Below are 19,190 nucleotides of genomic sequence, written 5' to 3'. Positions count from 1 at the left end.
AAGCCGGGGCACAGGGACTACCCTGCATCCCTGGGGGGGAAGCAGAATGGGGGCTGTCGTGACTCCTGTGTGTGTGGCTCGGGTCCCAGATGCGGTGCCCATTGCTTAAAGCCAGGCCTTGACCTGGGGCCCCAGGGGCCTCGCTGCCTCCTTGCCGCGGGCAGGGGACCCGGGAGGCACAGCTGTGAGTGGGCCTCAGCGGCCGCAGGAGGAGGCCCGGCTCCCTGGGGTATCTGGGGGAGCGTGGGGGCGCATAGCCGCTACTTGTGGAACTGAGTTAATCTAAGTGGGGATTCACGGGACAGAGGAGGGCAGTTTGGGCCTGCAGCTCAGGAGGGAAACAGAGGTTGAAAATAGGCCCTCACTTCCCCGGAGACGCTGGGGATTTGGCGTTGGGCAGAGGTGAGGGAGAGGGGGCTAACTGGCTGGAGCTCGAAATCCCACGGTCCCTTCCCCCAGGCCCCAGCCAGGCTGCCACCGCACGGCCGCTTCACCGTGGTCCTCAGGTGCTGTGCCGTGTGTGTGTGTGTGTGTGTGTGTGTGTGTGTGTGTGTGTGTGTGTGTGTGTGTGTGACGGGGCAAGGAGGGGGCGGTTCCACACTCACGTTCTCTGAAGGGTTGTCAAGCAGACCTAGAATAAATGCGTCTCTTCGGGAATTTACTCTCTAGGATCAGGAGGTTTTATGGGCAGAGGAACCTGAGGAACGAACTCTGTTTCCAGTTGAGAGGACAGGCTCCTGCAGGGTCGCCCAGGAGGGGCGGGGCTGGAACCCGGCCTTGGCTCTCCACCCTCCTGCCATCTCTTGACCGTACGTGTGCACGCTGATGCTCTGAAAGCATCGATCGGTGTTTCTGGTTCGACTTTGCCTGATAACCCTCTTACCCTCCCCCCAGCCTCCCTCTGCCGACGCCGCTTTTGTTCTGGCTGAAGTCATTTCTGAGGTATTAGATTTGGAAACAGAGGTGGGGGCTACCTCTCACTGGGGAGGTTGAAGCGTTATCTTACACCACAGAGTAAAGGTTCATAGGTGTCCACAGGAAAGCCCTGCAAAACTCAGATCACTGTTCCGTCTGCGAACGGACGTGCCTCCAGGCCTTTTTATTTGTTCACTTCCTTTCTGCCCCAGTCAGGGCTCATTCCGGCCCCTGCGGGAGAGGCCAGGCTGGGCTGTCGGGCTGCCTTGGCGAGGGGTTGGGGGCAGTTTGTGGACCGGCCGGCTTTGCTGTGCGTAGAAGCCGCAGGGCGGGTGGATGTGCAGGGGAACTGCAGGTAGAACAGGTAGAAAGCCCGGGGCGGTCAGGCTGGCGCGGCCGGAGGCCAGGCTGCCTTCTAGTCTACCAAGGTGCGGGAACAAAGGCTCCCCTGCTCCCTTGTCTGGGCTGGTCCCCTAGGACCCCTCCTCTTCCCGGGAGATATTTAGGTAAGGAGAGGTCTAAATTCAGCATGGGAAAGGGACCATCTGGGGCCTCTTTCCGACGTTCCCACCATCTCCAAGCCTTTGGCATCTGACCTGATGCTCCCAGAGACCGGAAGGCCTGTGGGGCTGACCTGGTCTCTAGCTTTAAGACAGGGCCCGAGCCCGACTCACTCTCCGAGGTGTAGCCTCTGAGGTCCCTGGAGGAAGCCACCATCGCAGGACACGGTGTTGCCATAATTTCATGAAATATTCAAGCTGCCCATTTGCCAACAGGGGTTTCTTTTAATACACTCGGCTACGCGTGGTGCTGCCCGCTGGAAACTAGCTGAAGGGAAAATAAAATAATCTTGTCTCCTGTCTTTTAGAGAAGCAAGCCAAAATCCAGACAGTAAATGAATGTTCTTCCCCGTACTGCCTGTGGGCAGAGATGTTGAGAAATGTTGACTTGATTACTCAATTAGGCTCTATTTACTTTGTACCCATTGTGTCATGTTCAGTCATTTATATATTTTTCTCCTTCTAAAATAAGCCATGTTGGGCTAAAACCTTTCAAAGGTGTTAGTTAGCAAAAGTAAAGAAAAAAAAAAAAGAAAGAAAGAAAAATAAATAAGGCTACACCTAGAAAATGACTTGGGTCACAGTCTTTGACTTGATGTCTTTCTCTGAGAGCTTTGAAGGAATCAAGTCTCCTATTTTTCATCTGTAGAATGGAGACAGTAATCCTTAGCCAGTTGGCTTTGCAGGGCAGCGGCGAGGCTCCGAATGGGAGGGCGAGTGTAAATCACCGCATGGTGGCAGCTCTTCTTAGCAAATAGCAGGACATGGGCGTGTGAGAAAGCAGCGCCATGAAACTTCTGAAGCATTCAAACAGCGTTGTAGACGCTGTTGGATGGCTGACATTATTCAGAATTTCAAGGATGGAAACGTGAAACAGAGAGAATCAGAGTCCCAGGCGGTCTGGCTGATACCGAATAATCAAGGGAGAAGGGAAAGACCAGTCTGGAGAGGCCTGGTATTTTGGTTTTCTTGTCAGGTGTCAACCCACTTGAGTCAGCGGGATCCCAGGACTGTGGGAGCAGCCTGAGGGTCAGGACCCGGGGAGGCCAGGCTTCCTCACGGCCTTGGCACATGGTCCCCGCCTGCAGCCTGAGGCCCGGGTTCTGCCTTCTGAACTGGCCAGAAGTCCTCTGCTGGTCCAAAGATGTGAAGATAGGGCCATTGAGAGCAGGAGGCACCCTGGCGGGGCACTCAGCCTGTCCTCACTTTCCAACATGAATTCCCCAAACCTAAACGTCACTCCTCAGTACGGGAGGACAGGCTGCCTGGCAAATAGAACTTTGCTTCAAATGTAAACCTTGGCTTTGGAAAATAAACTACTTTTTAAAAATATATAGCAAAAGTGCTGGCGGTTTGTAGCTAAAGGGAGGGAGCAGTTCCATCCGGCATCTTAAGACACCTGTCAAAATAGAAAAGGACTTTAATTTCACATCTTAAATGACAGACTAGCCTTTAGTTTCCTGAAGCAAAAACAATCTCGTCGTCAAAAAGCGTGCTGGGAAACGTGCGTTTCAGTTTGCGCCTTGCTCCCCTCGACACCCACCTCCCAGCCTCCGGGCCTGTGATCTACGGGGCCGTCCACGTTTTTATTTTTATTTTAAAAATAATCTGTGTTGCAGTGTAGCATCCATCGTTTCGTATTTGTAGACCGGGCAGAAGCAGTAGCTGCCAGGTACTGGACGTCAGCGTGTCCAGCGACGCACTTAGTACCATTGCGTCCTTACGCCCATCCTACGGGTGGGTGTTAATGACATGTTTCATACGAGAAAACCAAGGACCGGTGGTCTTGAGTAACGTGGCCAAGGTCATCCAGACGCTGTTGGAGCCGGGAATTAAGTTCAGGTCTGTTGGACTTTCCAAGCATGTGCTGTCTCTCTTCTCTCTCCACGTGGGGCTGAGGAAAAACGACCTTGAGCCAGCCTGGAGGAGCCTGGCTTGGATTTGCTCTGTGAAAGCTCCGGCTTCCGCCGGTCACTGTGGTGGACAAACGGCCGAACGCTCGTTCTGCTCTGTGGTCACTCCACACGCCTCCCCTCCCACTTCCTCCTCTAGCTGCGCGTTTGTTCCCGAGGTTCCTGCCTGGACCCTGCTTGGCCCTCAGATCCCAGTGGGGACCTCCATCTGTCCAGCCTTGGCTTTGAGATGACCGCTTCGTGGCGGGGCCTCGCTTCACCACGTTCTTGGAACGTCTCCCCAGTAATTCCCTCCTGGAGATAAGGCCCTCCGTTCTCCGACGAGGTTCTGATGAGCTCGGGGCCCATCCTTGCAGGCTGAGCGCCCTGACTGCAAGCGTTATGCATTTATTGATTTTTAAAGAACATCTTGGTGGAGATACAGTTCACTTACTGTAAAAGATACATTTCACATACCTTTAAAGTGTGCAGTCCAGTGAATTTCAGTATTTTTACAGGGCTGTGCAACCATCCCCACTGTCCAGTTCGTGCATATTTTCATCATCCCAAAGAGAAACCCCGCACCCACTGGCAGTCACTCCCCATACCCGCTCCGGCCCCTGTAACCCCGTGTGACTGTGGATTCTCGTGCGTCATTGACAGCGATGTTAATTCAGTCACTGGGGCTCACCTGTGTCGTCTCACTGAGGGGAGCACATTCCCTGCATTCAGATCTAGGTCTCTTGTGACAGTCTGCCTGATAAATGATCCACGTGTTAAATGATGCAGTTAAAAGGAAGCACATGAGGTTAGTTAGGGACCTGGGTGTCATTTGGAGGTGAGGTCAAGCACTTTCTTTCAGTTACATGAAAAGTGATTTTAAGATTTATTTCTTTTAACTATCTCAGCAAAGCTAAGTCTATAAGTCACATCTACTGGTAGTTGAAGATGTGAATTACGACCTTTAAAAATTTTTTTATTATGAAATATATAAAACAAAATTTTCAATTTTAACCATTCTTAAGTAGACAGTTCAGTGGCATGAATTATATTCACAGTGTTCTACAACCATCACCAGGCTATTTCTAAAACTCTTTCCTCACTCCAAACAGAAACTCTGTCACCTCTAAGTAATAACTCCCCGTTCCTCCCTCTCCTCAGCCTCTGGTAACATCTAGGCTACTTTCTGTTTCTATGAATTTGCCTATTCTAGATATTTCATATAAGTTGAATCACACAGTATTTGTCCTTTTGTGTTTGGCTTACTTCACTTTGCATGGTGTTTTCAAGGCTCATCCACATTGTATCATGGGTGTCAGAACTTCATTCCTTTTCATGGCTGAATAATATTCCACTGTGTGAACTGACCACATTGTGCTTATCCGTTTGTCAATTGATGGACACTTGGGCTGTTTCCACCTTTTGCTACTGTGAATAATGCTGTTGTGAACATCAGCGTACAAGTATCTGAGTTCCTCTTTTCAATTCTGTAGGGTATAGACCTAGGAGTGGAATTGCTGGGTCTGAATTACGGCTTTTTGGTTAGAAGAGCCCATTTCCTTGTGTGGCTCCCCCAGTAGAATCCTGTGTAGACGAGAATATGGGATCAGGAAATTCTGCTGTGGCGGTAATGAGGGTCCAGTCTGTTCCCTGGGCTCCCAGGGCCGGTGTCAGAAGTTTTACTTTAATTAGGTGTTTAACAATCCAGCGCTGCTGGAGGCGTAACTGATGCTTCCTCCCTTCCCAAAATAATGAAGGTCTCCACATCCAGTTCAGCGCTCACCTTCCTGCCACCTGGGCTTTGTAACGGCAGGAAACGGGTATTTGGCAAGACAGAGCTATTTGGTCTGTCTGTCTGTCCCCGTCTGCCCGTCCGTAGTCCAGGGGTGCCCACGCCTGGGAACCGCGAGGACCCTGGGAGAGGATGGATGCCGCGTGGCCGGGTGAGCCCCCCCGTGGCCCTGCGTCTGCGCTGGCGGAGGGGCAGCGTGGCCGGGAGGTGGCTGGGGAGGGGCCTCTGTCTCCAGCCTGGGGGCTTCCTGGGGGGAAAGCCGGGCCCAGGGCTGTCGCCTGCTCCCCACACAGCTGCAGTCTAGGCAGGGGCGGGAAAGGTGTGTGAGGAGCAAGGAACACGCGGGGAGAGAGTCAGGAAATCGGGAGGAGGGGAAGGCGACAGTAACACTTGGTGGCCCCGTGGGGAGATGGAGGGCCAATTAGTGACTCAAGAAACCCTTTCAAACTGGGGATGGCTATTTCTTCCATAATTGTTTTGTCTGAAAGTAATAACATCATTTTACTTTCTGATTGTTCTAAAATACCTTTTAAATCCTCTTCACATCTACTATATCAGCATTTTTAAAAAAAAAAAACCCCTGAAGTAATGGGACAAGTTTTATTATTTCCATTTTTTCAGATAAGGAAACGTGGGCTTAGAAAATTTGAACAACTTGCCTGGTTAGGGAAGGAAAAAAAATGAATCAGTTTTTTTTTTTTGACAGAATATTGTATGGTAGACATTATCTTATGTTTTCCTAGGTTTACACTTCTCCCCAGTGTATGGGGAGAATCAGTTTTTTTTTTTTGACAGAATATTGTATGGTAGACTCTATCTTATGTTTTCCTAGGTGGACTCATATATGTTCTGCCATTTATTCCTACAGGAACCCTACTGAGGTTAGACAGCGTTCTGGGCCAGAATAGCTAGAATCCCTGTCCCCTGGCCTGGGCTCCTCCCGTAGCCTGACTGTATCGTCTGTCAGGGCTCCGTGTCCTGACCCAGGCCCAGACCTCCCGCCTCGTGGTTGCCGAGCTGCATTTGCCGCATGCCCAGCTCCCTGATTGGCGGGTTCTGCTGGGGCGTGTGTGTGTTCTTTCTCAGATTAGCAGAGGTGAGCGTGCCACGACGGAATGCAGGTCAGGCCCTTTGCAGGCCCATACGCTTAGTTTAATCCAACTTTTAGTAAATCCCCCTCTTGTGGGCTCTGCCTTCCCATCCCCTCCCTGGTCCTGCTCACAATTGTGTCCTGGCTGCTGTCCAGAGCTGAAATGTTGCACAGTGTGTCTCCAAGGTCAAAGCCTCTGTCACCGTGTCTAGCTGTCCAAGACGTCCCGGGGTTCCGAGCTGCACATCCGAGGGGATTACGGTGACTCAGATGTCACATTTGGTCTGCAGTGGAGAAGATCCTGTGCCTCTGTTTTGCAGTTATTTAAAAGGCAAAGTTTTTGACCTGTGCCCAGCTGTCTGAAAGACCAGGAGATGAGGAGCCTTTTCTCAGGATTAATTGACTGTGAAATGTCCTGAAAATGGGGAATCTTATACCAATTTTGGTGAAAACAATCCTAAGTTGCTTTTCCCCTCCCAGAATTGGGGCAGTTAATCATTCTCACCACGTTTTGGGCATCTGCTCTGTGTAAGGCAGTCTGCTCACAGGATGGCTGGATCCAAGGAGACCTTCAGGGTGACGGCCCCTCAGCTATCCCATCCTTTGGGGAGTGTGTAGTCCAGTAGGAAGAAAGATGCACAGGTACCCACAGCTGAAATAACGGGCAGAACATGCTTGACGTTACAGGGAGATAAAGATGAAGGGCTCACAGGTTTAAAGAGGGGGTACAGTCAAATGGAGTAAATGGAGAAAGCACATATGACGGGGGTGACAGAGCTGAGCCTTGAAGGGTGGGCAGAAACAGGGTAAAGAGGAGGGCTCACGTTCCCAACAGAAAGCATGGTGGTGACAGCCTCATGCATTGGATTTTAGAGGAATGGGGAGTTGAGTTTGCTTAGCGCACAGGCAGTGTATGGGGAGAAGTGGAGAGAAGGCTGGAACGGCAGGGAAGGGGAATGTGTGGGTAGCCCTCGCAGCAGGCTGGAGTCTGCATCCCATTCGGTGGGCTGCTCATCTGGAGTGTTCGAGCCAGGGGAAGGTGGACCAGAGCTGCTCTTCCAGAAGCCTAGTCAGGTGGCAGGGTAGAGGGTGAAGTGGTGGTCTGAGACCACAGGTGGACGGACAGATCCCAGGCTGTTGCCATCGTCCAGGCGAGAGGGAAGAAGGGGTTTTCTCTACAAAAGCTGGAGGGCAAGAAAGCCCTCTGTCTACATAGGAAGGGTTATCTAGATGGGAACGGCTATCTGGGTGGGCAGAGCCATCTAGGTGGGTGGGGCTATCTAGGTGGGCAGGGCTATCTAGGTAGGTGGGGCCATCTAGGTAGGTGGGGCTATCTGTGTGGGTGGGGCTATCTACATGGGAAAGGCTGTCTAGGTGGGGAGGGTGGGTGGGGCTATCTAGGTGGGAGGGGCTATCTAGGTGGGAGGGGCTATCCAGGTGGGAGGGGCTATCCAGGTGGGAAGGATAGAGGGTGGATTTGGAGGGCTAACGGAGGATACCCAGCATACATGCAGGATTAGAGTTCATTTAAAGGTGATATTTGAAGCTGTGGAAATGGATGAAATCATTAGGGAGAGAGAACAGAGAGAGGGGATGATGTAGGGCTGAGGACGGAGGAGCAGAGCCAGAGGGGCCCGGGAGGTGGGGGAGAGCCTTGCTCCTGTGGGGTCGTGGAGGGCAAGGCGAGGCCACTGCTGTCAGCGTCAGGTGGGGTGGTGGGGCGGGGAGATGGGAACCGAGAGCAGCCCCACTGGATTTGCCGACCTGGCTCTCAGGGGACCTTGAGAGTCGGCTCGGGGTGACTGCCATGCAGACGGTGTGATGCCGAGAGTGGGCGGCGGGCAGTGGGGGCACGTGAGGGCCACTCTTCCAGGAGTTTCGGCTGTGAGTGAGAAACGAGGAGATGGATTTGTTGGCACGGGAAAGAGTGGGAATGGATGGGCGGGGGGCTGTTGATGAAGCAGATCTGGACGAAGGCAGTAGGCGGTGGGGTAAGGACAGGAGTGGAAGAATTAGCCCCAGCTGAGGAGATGGGATTCTGTTCTCAGAAACAGACCTGAGCAGGTCGGCAGAGCACGAGAAGCTGTAGAGTGGTGTTGGGGGGTGGGCGTGGGGCTGAAAGAGGAGGTATTAGGGGTCTGGGGGGAGAGAGACCTGCCTCTGGTGTTCCCACCCCATCTCCCCACCCCTGTCAGCACCAGCCGAGCTGCCCAGCCTAGGATGTGAGCCCTCTGGAGGACTTGCTAGCCTTCGTGAAGTGTTCAGCTCTGTGACTTTGTATCCTTATAATTATATCTGAATATCACGTTTCTGAGAACAGAGCATCTTCATATATTTTTTCTTTATCCTCTCCTCCTTCATAACCCCACAACAAAAAATGTTACAAACCCCTGGAATATCTCAGATCGGACCCCATTTGAGCTTTGCAATGCCTGGATTTCCCTGTAATCAAGACAAATATCCTGAATGTTTAAGGAAAGGACAGTAACACTCTTTGGGTGCCTTGGGGATGTCCCCTGCTGGTGGCATCGAGTTTACTCTCGGTCCAGGAGGAGTTGATGCCAGGAGGCACCAGCAGAGACTCTGGTTGTGAGGGCAGAGCGGGTGGACTGGAGGGCCTCTCCCAGAGGCAGCGGGGGCGGTGGCTGCAGAGCTGGGGAGGCTGGGCCCCCGCACCTCCCCCGAGTCCTCCCGGCAGGTGAAAGGTACAGACAGCCCCAGGCCCCAAGTCCCGCCCCTGTCCTCCAGCTCCTGCACCCACCCTCCACCTCCGCCACGTGACATGGACCTGACCACAGGGTGGGATACCTGGGGAGGGGTGAGACCTTTACCTGGAAGCCATTTTCGCCGCCTTTCTTGGCTCGGGAAGTGGCCCAGCCGCCATCTGCCTGCCCGGAAGCAGTGTGCCATGGTGGCCCTCTGGGGCCTGGTGCCCTGTCAACCTGTGTGGCCCCATCTGGATACCTGCCTGCAGAGCTTGGCCTTATTCTGATGAACCTCGAGGGCAGCGCTGACCCCAGCCCGAGCTCTTGCTGGGTCTGGGCTGCAGAATGCTCTGGTTCCCCTTTCCCACTCCAGGGAAACTGAGGCAGAGTGTCGGCTGCAGAAGGAGCTCTGAGCCTGATGCACAGGCCTCCTCAGTGCCAGCTGTGTCACTCTCCAGACAACGCGTCCCAGGCCTGGACCTTTGGAGTTTGGCTTGGCTTTGGTAGAATGGAGGAGGAGAGAAGAAAATCTCCAAGAGAAAATTACCAAAACAAAAATGCTCTTGAGATGGGTGAAGTGACGGAATGGGCCTGGTGTCCTGGAGAGGGAGACCCCCAGAGACATCACAGGATGAAGTCTCGTTCACGCCCGCTTGGCCATGGATGGACACAGGCCAGTGCCTCCCGAGTGGTTACAATTAGGTCATGGTCTGAAAGGCAGAGGGGGTGAAATGGCAATAAAGGTCATCTACTCATGTTTACAGGCCCAGAAGTAAATGAACAGAAACTCTAAACTAGAGACTCTTAGGGAAAGGTTCCTCGAGCACTTGGGGGCCAAGCTTACGAGTTCCTTGGCAAGGATCTGCATGTGGTACATGCAGGTGTGGGGTGTCAGAAGCTGCAGGTGTGTCTGGGCACCAGGAGACCCGCGTGTAGAGGTACCTCTGCCTCTTGCTTTGGCATTTTGTTGCATCACTTCCCTTCCCTGTGTCTGGGGATCTGTATCCACTCCCCCCAACCCTCCAACTGAGAGTCTGTTTATTCTTTTAACCCCACTTATAAATGACTATGACTTAAATATTGCAAAGGGATTAAGTGAAAGACAGCAGGAGAAAACTTTGTGAGTGTGGTCCTATGCAGACTGTCAGCTGTGTGGGGAAATGGTAGTGTAGGCTCAAATGCATAAGGAGTATTTCTGAGCTAAGTTTTTTCTAAGAAAGAATGTCTTGGGGGAGGGGCAGGAAGAGTGCAGAATAGCCCTGTTCCATGGTTTTGAAAATAATAGCATAGAAAAGAGGCTTTGGGTTTTAAATGCATGGAGATGTCCTGTGTCTCCTTAGCCTTGTGTATGAAGTGATTGAGGGGGGCTTGAATTGGGGTGCTTTACACACCACACAGTAGTTGTGACTAAGAAGACACCTGCTTCCAAGGAAGTCTTTGTGAAGAAGCCTTATTGCATCTTGCATTCTTTTCCTTCCTTCTGGTTTCTTTCCTTAACACTGAAGCACATGTTTTGTAGTTTTTTGGGCAGTGGTCTATAGTGGTAAACTTTCTGAGTCTTTGTTTGAAGCTGTTTTTCTTTTTCTTTTTCTTTCTCTCTTCCTTCCTCCCTCCCTCCTTCCCTCCCTCCCTCCTTCCTTCCTTCCTTCCTTCCTTCCTTCCTCTCTCTCTCTCTCTCTCTCTCTCTCTCTCCTTCACTCATGAATGATGGTTTCGTCAGGTACACAATTCTGTGTGAGCTCTTGTCTTCTTTCAGCAATTTGAAGATCTTGCATTGTCTTCTGGACTCTATTGTTGCTGATGAGAAGTCTGCTGTAAGTCCAAGCCACGATTCTGATTTTTAAAAGATACTCACTTTGTCTTTAGTCTTATGTAGTTTCACAATATTGTGTTAATACATTAATTTAAAAAAAATCTTGCTTGTGACTTGGTGAGATACTTCAATCTAAGGATTTGTATCATTACCAGTTCTGGAACATTCTCAGTTATTTTCAACGATTCCTTCTCCGCCAGCCTTTCTATTTTATTCTTCCGGAACTCTGGTATTGAAACATGCATTGATTGTTTTCATTTTACCTTTTCTCTTAGATGCTCTTTCATACCCTATATTTCATTATCTTTCTTTGCTACACTCTAAGTGATTTCTTCAGCTCTATCTTTCAGTTTACCAGTTTTTTTCATTTGTATCTAATATGCTGTTTTACCTTTAAATATATTTCCATTTTTAATGACAGTTTTATTTCTTAAAGTTCTATTATGTTTTTCTTCAAACCTTTTGTTTTTTTAAGACTGTCTTTTGTCCCTTTATGATTTCTATTCCATATTTTAGATTGTTAATCATTTGAAACGTGTATGTAATATTTATAGTCTATTTCAGATTGTTTTATTGATTTCAGTCCTTGGGGAGTGGCTATCCTGTTTCTTGTATCTGCTACTTTCACTGATGGTGGATCACTTCCTTCTGTGGCATATGAATTTTGAGTGTCAGCCCATGTCCTTTGTGAATTTTTTCTCCCATGGCGTCCTAAGCACCTGAATTGTGGAGGTGGTGCTACAGTGCGGTTTTACATTTGCCTCCAGTGGGTAATCTTGGTGGTTTCACTGGTCTAGAAATAGTTGTTAGTATTTACTCTTTGACTTGGAAGGCCCAGAGCATACTGGTGCTTTAATTTGCCACGAGAAACAATTCTCACACCCAGAATCTCAGTCAGAGGCAGGGGCCTAAGAGTGCATGCATGTAGGATGGACCGACTCATATAAACAGGAAGCCTTTTACTTTCCAGCACTGCTGCAGGCAGACCTGCTCTGCTCACCCCCCTTTCCTGTTCTTCCCCATCATCGAAGCCCATCTTAGCTTAGTTGTTTGAACAGTCTCATTTCAATCCTTAGGCCTCAAAAGACATTCCAAAGCCCATGGGCTACTTCAGGCCTTACCCATGGCTTTCAGATTTGTGCAGGGGAAGAGGGTCGTGACCTACTTTTTTCCCTTCGTCCGGTCCTCCTCCCTCCCCGCCATGCCGGGCTTCTAGGATTGCAGCAGAGGAGAAGGACTCGGAGGAAACAGGGCTCACGGCTTTCTCCTTGGTGCTGGTCTGCCTGCCGTTGGCTGTTCTCTGCTATGGCAACCATCCCAGTGCCGACACTTTCTTAGGGCACCTCTGTGGGTTCTTGGAAGGTCCCTGTGGGATCCTTGAAGTGGGCGATGCGCTCTCTGCCAGACCTCTTGTGAATCTCAGCCTCTTTCTGCTGGGGCTTGAATCCAGCCACCTACACGTCATCTGCTCAGCGCAGCAGGGGCCACCGTGTTTGGTTAGCAGTTGGGGCTGCAGTCTGCTTCCCATCGCCGCCCTGTCTGCACAGCTGCCCCAGTGCCCCTGGAGAATTCTGCAGGCGGGGGGCACGCACCCGTCCCTCGGTGTGTGCAGCCCGGGCCTCGGGGAGACATGGGTTGAGGCTTTCCCGGGACTGGTGCTCCGTTAGGGACAGACCAGGTGTGTCAGGGGGGCTCACTGTTCCGTCTTCACTTGGCAGACTAGAGGCAGGACAGACTGTCAACCATCTGTCCGTCCGTCCGTCCGTGTTTAGTGAGTGCTTCCCGTGAGCCGGCGCCGTAGTAGCCTCTTGGCAGCAGGCATAAGCAAGCAGAACCAATTTTGACAGCCGGGCGTTAAGTGTTCACTGGATCCCAGAGACACAGTGAGGATGCAGCGGCGAGTGAAACGGATGGACACCGCCCCCCGCGCCCACGGCGGGGCCTCTGGCTGCGCTGCGTCCAGCCTTGGTGGTGGCCGTGTGGTGCAACGAGGCAGCTCACCTGCGTGAGAAGCGCCTGGGTCCTCCAGACTCTGGAAGTCTCGCTCAGCCTTTACAGAGCCGACCCATCAAGGGCCATGTGAAACACAAACCAGGCCAGGTGCGGAGTGGCTCTGGGGACGAGGGTAAACCGGCGTGAACGATGACTTTGTGGGACTGAGTGACCCTCTCGGTGTCACTGGGGTTTGTCGCTGCATGCTGCCTTCATCTTCCCTCCTGAGCCCCTGCCGGGCTGTGGGACTGTCCACGGCACCCTCAGGGATCCAGAGCTCTCCTCCTCCGTCCCCAGGAAGGGGCTCCAACCCCACAGAGCCGTGTGGCCTGGTCCACACTCTTCCTGGCAGCCCTGGGGTGACTTGAGTGACCGCTGCTGTCCCCAGAGGCCAAGAGCCTCGAGAGGGTGGGGAGATGCACTTAAGACCTCCTCCAGCAGGGCCACCTGGACCCTGCTCAGAGGGAGGCTGGAATCAACTATTTACATTTTTGTACGAATGCAAGTCATTTTGCATCCTCTTTGGCGTATTTGCACGGTCAGCCTTTTGTCTGATTGCGAGATGAAAGACTTTGTCTTTTTTCCAGGAATTCCAGGCATCAGCAAGTGAGTTCAGGAGGAATTAGTAAGACTAAAATCATTGAGCCTGTGGCTTCAGTTTAAATCAGGAGAAGGATGTACCTAAGATGACAAATGGTTTCAGGTCCCGTGCAGGTCTGAGACTGGTCATGGGGCCTGAAGTGCTGCATGTGGAAAGGATTCTGAGCTGCAGCCTAAGCTCAGGGCGAAGAGTGCAGGGATTGATTAGTGATGTCTGCCCCAGACTCAGGATGGGAAAAAGGTGCCCAGCACATCTACTATTTTGGCCATGCCTGGAAAAGTTGGACAGATGCTCAGGCTCTTTTTATACAGCTGGGTGATTCAATCAGTTCTGTCAACCAATTCAGTGAAAAAAAAATCAGTTGAAAAATGTTTGGTATAATGTAGGAAAAAAAGGAAAAACACTTACCCATTTTACAAATTCTGTCTTTCACTTTTTATTCAGCTAGGTTGGTAAGTCATAGACATATTTTAAAAGGTGAATTAAATCCAAGAGCTTCTAACTTCTAGTCTGACTTTCCTGAAGGAGTTACTAGATGATACTTTATAGTTTTATTACACTGTCTTTCTAAATATTTTTCAAAACATTTCACACCTAGTATCTCATTTTGTTCTCACTTGATCCCTGTGACGCTCAGAGATGATCTGACGCGTCGTCACGAGAAGGTGAGGGGTCGGCCCTGATCCCTGGCCCCTTCCTTTGTTCCGTGAACTTTCTGCGTCTCCTCTGGGGTCTGGAGGAGATTTCCACCTGGTTGATTACTGTTGCTTTGCTCTCGGGGGGGCCGGAGTCTGTAGGCCGGTGCAGGGACTCAGAATAGCGTCCATGCCGGCTTCATAGGCTCCTTTCCCTAGCAGGCCGATGCCTGAGACCCCACCGCTCTGATAAAATACTTCAGGGTTTATAGGATGGAAGATTTTGTTTGGAAATGAGCACAGCCCGTAGTCATTCATACCCTGGAGTTGTCAGCTGATGCGTCTGAGTCACCCCTCACCATCTCCTGGCACCCGAGGGCCTCCTGGTCCACCGACAGTGGTCTGAGCTTGGCCATATTTGGTTTTCTCGAGCTGGTTGGCTTTGGACGTGTCTTTCAACCTGCCAACACCCGAGTGGGGACCCAGATCCAGCCGTGCATTTAAATGGCAGGCGGTGGAGACATCCAGGGATGCGGGGCCGTTTACTTAACATAAATTAGTTCTCGGCTGTGCATTCCTTTGGTTGTAAACAGTTTAGGGTCATGGCAGCTAGTGTCTTCTCTGCCCCGCTCTCCCCAGCGCAGACCTCCATTGGATTTGTTTCTACAAACAGGGACCTTGAGGATTGCAAGGGGTTCCCCCCTTCCTCCCGCGTGTCCATGCCTCCCCATCCCCGCCGCTTTGCTCCCAGTGGGCGCTGCTAAGTGTGTCTCATCCACTGTCTCATTGAGGTAGGAACTCCTCTTATCCCCATTTCACAGAAAAGAAGACTGAGGCTCAGAGAGCTTAAGGAGTTTGCTTGAGGTCACATAGCTAATAAATGGTGGAGCTGGAATTTGACCCCAGCAACATGTTTTCTGAGTCCTTGCTCTGGAAAAGCCCTGCAGTGATTATGTGGTTTCTCTTGCAATCTGGAGAGTCTGTTGCTGGGCTCGTGAGATTTTTCCTGGTGGCTTAAACAGCAGCCCATTCACTGGCAGCACCAGCCTGTGGACCTGTTCAGACCTCCCCCAGCGGGAGGAAAGTTGGGGTTAGGAATGCGCGTCATCATGGCAGCGGCGTCAGCACGACGGCCTGGTCCAGACCTCAGATTCAGGGCAGGAGGACCCCGGGTGTGAGAGTCCGGTTTGTGCTCTGCCCCGGGGTCCTCCAGGGAGTGGGTGCGCCCGGCCTGCGCTGGGGAGTCCGCCTGCACCCATGGAGCGCTAGCAGGCAGGGAGTCCGTCCTGGTATAAACAGCGGTTGGTATATTTAGAACTAATCTCTAGGGACTGTCGTATGTGTTTATCTGCAGGCTCAGAGATCAAAGTCAGGAAGGTGGGTCAGTAAGAAATGCCTGGGTTGACATCCACTTGACACAGTGGCTCTTTCCCAGGGATTCAGGGCAGTCTGATACGTGAGGCCTATTTTAGGGTCCTTCCTTATCGGTTTGGAATTGTCAATGTCTGCACTGCAGTCAAACAGGACTAGCCTGGATCTGCCTTTCCTGACTTGAAAAAGCACCACCACGCAGGCTCGCCTTCCGGGCCGTCTTTCCCAGCAGGCTCATGTGTCTGGGCCCTCCTTTTTCTCCGCAGCCCGCCCGCAGATGTAACCTCCTGATTCACTGTCTAATTTAGGGCAGAAACTTGCAGAGCAATGTCAAGAGGGGCTGTTTTCACTTCTGGATTTTACACATGCTTAATGTTCTTGCTTTGAACGCACTCCAAGAGAATATAATAAATAAAGCCGCGCACACATCTATCTCGGCAGCGGCAGGCCTCACGTGGAGCCAGCTGCTTTGGGGGATAAACCACATTTCTTTTTCCCTCCGAATCTCCCTTCCCTTCCTTCAAATATATCTTTCATTCATTAGACAAAACAGTCTTCCACAGGGTAGGAAAGGGCACAGCGATTACATCTCTAGCACCAGATATTTTCTAGTCATAAAATTATTTGCCTCTGGCTTTTCTTCCCAGTTTGATTCGCATTTATTCTGGAATCAAACACACCAGTATTGGGCCATTGCTGAATTCTATAAGATGACTCAGTTTGAACAAGCTCCTGCTTTATGTAATGGGACTTCTTAAGTGGGCCGCCTGTCGGGAAGGTCCGGGAAGCTCCTGTACTTGGTGCAGGAGGCTGTGTTTGAAGGACATGGGTTCTGCTCTGCAGTACTTACGACTGAAAGGGAAATTGAGAAATGAACGTGGACTGTCTAGCATGGAACCCAGGACAGGGCAGAAGCACTGGCCAGGCGAGGCTCCCCGCCAGGATCTGGAGCAGACGCTGAGCCAGGTGTGGGTGTTACGGGGACCAGCTGAAGCTTCATGTTCAGCCACGAGGCTGAACAGCGTTCCACGTACCACCCACACGCTGCCCACTCAAGGGGTGAATGGACATTTGTGTCTGTGATGGTTGATAGGGAATTTAATTTAGGCACAGCTAATAGCTGTGTGTGTGCGCGTGCACGCACGTGTGTGTGTGTGTGGTGGGTTGGTGAGAGTTTCGTGCATTTTGTTTGAATTTGAACATTAGCTAATCTTGTAGGCACTGTTTCATGTTGGGGATGTCTCATATACAATGTGATATTGGGGTTCAGACTTTGCAGTTGATTGTAGATATCTCTTTTATTTCACTTTTTCTTCTCCTGTCTTTTTCAAGAGAGCGGGGAGATATTTATGTATGGGTAATGCAAGGTCCATAATGTTATAGATTACAGCTTTTAAATTTTTATTACTTTTTTAAAGATAAAGATTAGTGGTTTGGGCTCGACTGGGCTGAGTTGAGTTTAGAAATAAAAATAGCCACGATTCATTGAGTATCTAGTGTATGCTATCCTTTTTGTCAGGAACTTCATGTGAATTGTGTAATTTAAGTCTCAAAACAGTCGTGTGTTGTAGATACGCGTATTTTAACTGTACCAAGGAAGGAGTAGGTTCACCATAGCTAATGCCATGGTATTCCATACAAGTTGGGATCTGGATCTGGATGTAGAGCATAGCGTCGGAGGGTAGAGGGTGAGACTTGTGGCCTCAGGCCTATGAGATTTGGGGGAGCAGGAAAGGAGCCCTTTCGTAAAGCCCAGAACGTAAAAGAACTTCCTGTTCAAGAAAAGGAGATGAAGAAAACTCTGTTTACTGCTTTGGAGTGAACAAGAAGGAGGCTCACTGTGTGTCCTGGGGCTTCCTCTGCCCCCTGCGCTGTACCACTCACAGGATGGAGTCTGGGTTTATGCTACTCGCTTGTTACAGGAACTTTAGGATTAAAAAATGGACGTCGATGGTTGGATGGATTAAGAAAATGTGATGTGTACATACCGTCCCCTCCAAATTCATGTTGAAGCATTAACCTCCAGGTATCTGGAGATTGGCCTTTGGGGGGAGATCAGGTTTAGATGAGGTCATGAGGGTGGAGCCCCCGTGTTGGGATTAGTGCCCTTATAAGACCAGACACCAGAGAGCCTCTCTCTCTCTCTTTCTCTCTCTACCTTTTGAGGACACAGTGAGAAGGTGGCTGACTCCAAGCCAGGAAGAGAGCCCTCACCACAAAGCAGTCACCCTGGTCTTAGATTTCTAGCCTCCAGGACTGTGAGAAAATGCATGTCTGTTTTTTAAGCCACAGTCTGTTGTATTTTGTTATGACAACCAAGCAGACTAAGACACATACAATGGAATATTATTCAGCCTTAAAAGAGAAGGGAATCCGGTCGTATATTGGGTTGGCCAAAAAGTTCACTTGGGTTTTCCATAAGATGTTATGGAAAAACCCAAACGAACTTTTTGGCCAACCCAATATTATAACATGGATGGACCTTGAAAACATTATGCTACATGAAATGAACCAGGCACAAAAAACAAACCCTGTTTGATTCCACTTGTTTGAGGGGTCTAAAAGCAGTCTGACTCTCAGAAACAGAAGCTAGAATGGTGGTTGAAAAATGGTTAAGATGGTACATTTTGTACCACATACAAAAACTAGGTCTAGGATGATTGATACCCAAATAGTCCTTCAAAAATAAACACAACCAACTCTGAAGAAACTTCTACATCTCAGGGCCCTCAGTGCTCAAAAAATAAGCAATCCTGGCTGAGGCTGTGCTAATGATAAAAAACACAAACCTCATAACAAAATACACCTCCACGAGGAAGAGCTGGCTGATACAAGAAGCAGGAGAGTTAGTGCCCCAACAGCTAAAGTAATGGGGCGGTTTGAAGGGACCATAAAATAAATTTGTTTGAGACAGTTGAAGAGATAAAAGAAGAAATAGAAAACCTAATAAAAGAACAGTTCTCTATGAAAAAAGAGAAAGTTTGAAAAAAGGGTCCAGTAGTACTTTTGGAACTGAAAAACAGTTGTTGAGGTAAATAAGTTAATGGGGTGGATGAAACATCAGAGTAGACACAGCAGAAGATAGAATCTGTGACTGGAAGTTAGACCTGAGGAAATTGCCCAGAATTCAGCACTGAGAGATACACTACTGAATCTATGAAAAAGCTGTTGAAAGAATCAGGGAAGAGAACCAAAAGGTTCAGTATGTGTCTAAATGGAGTTCTGGGAGACAACAGAACGGTGCAAAGACATCATTTTAGAAGCTGATGCCAAGGACATTCCAAAATTGAAGAAGGATATTGATTTTGTAGGTTTCAGTAGCACACTGAGGATTGGGTAGGGTAATTAAAAATACATTGACATCTAGACAGTCAGCATAGAAAACTGCTGAAAAGTCAAAGAAAATGAAAAAATCTTAAAAGCAAGCAGGGAGAAAAGGCAGATTATCTGCAAGCAGCAGACTTCATCAAAACCATAATAGAGGTTAGAAGACAAGGAAACAATATCTTCCAAGTGCTCAGTGGATGTCAAACTAGAATTCTATACAAAGCTAGACTGTCTTTCAAGAGTTAGGATGAAAAGACATTTTTTTGTGTAAACAAACACCGGGAGCATTTACCTCTAAAATGATCATGGCTGAGAGAGCTACCAAGAGATGCATTTAAAGAAAGAAGCATTCATTGTTTCTTTTCTTTAAAAGAAGGCTAAGATTTAGGATGGTTTGAAAACAACGTAGTTGTAAATATTGAGCAATAATAAGGTGGAAGATTAGTGATGGATGGGGTGGGTGCAGAGATGAGAACTTAATGCATTCTAAGGTCTCG

General features: G+C 49.9%; 1 protein-coding gene across 11 annotated transcripts in view; it reads left to right on the top strand.

Moving 5' to 3' along the window:
* The window catches only part of CACNA1C (calcium voltage-gated channel subunit alpha1 C), a 557,739-nt gene that overhangs the window by 86,673 nt on the left and 451,876 nt on the right, over positions 1–19,190 (top strand). The gene's annotated exons all lie outside the window — the stretch shown is intronic.

This window comes from Balaenoptera musculus, chromosome 10 (assembly GCF_009873245.2).
Source record: "Balaenoptera musculus isolate JJ_BM4_2016_0621 chromosome 10, mBalMus1.pri.v3, whole genome shotgun sequence".
In the NCBI taxonomy this organism is placed as follows: Eukaryota; Metazoa; Chordata; class Mammalia; order Artiodactyla; family Balaenopteridae; genus Balaenoptera; species Balaenoptera musculus.
The sequence above is the reverse complement of the archived record's forward strand: the minus strand, read 5'-3'. Positions and strand labels throughout refer to the sequence as shown.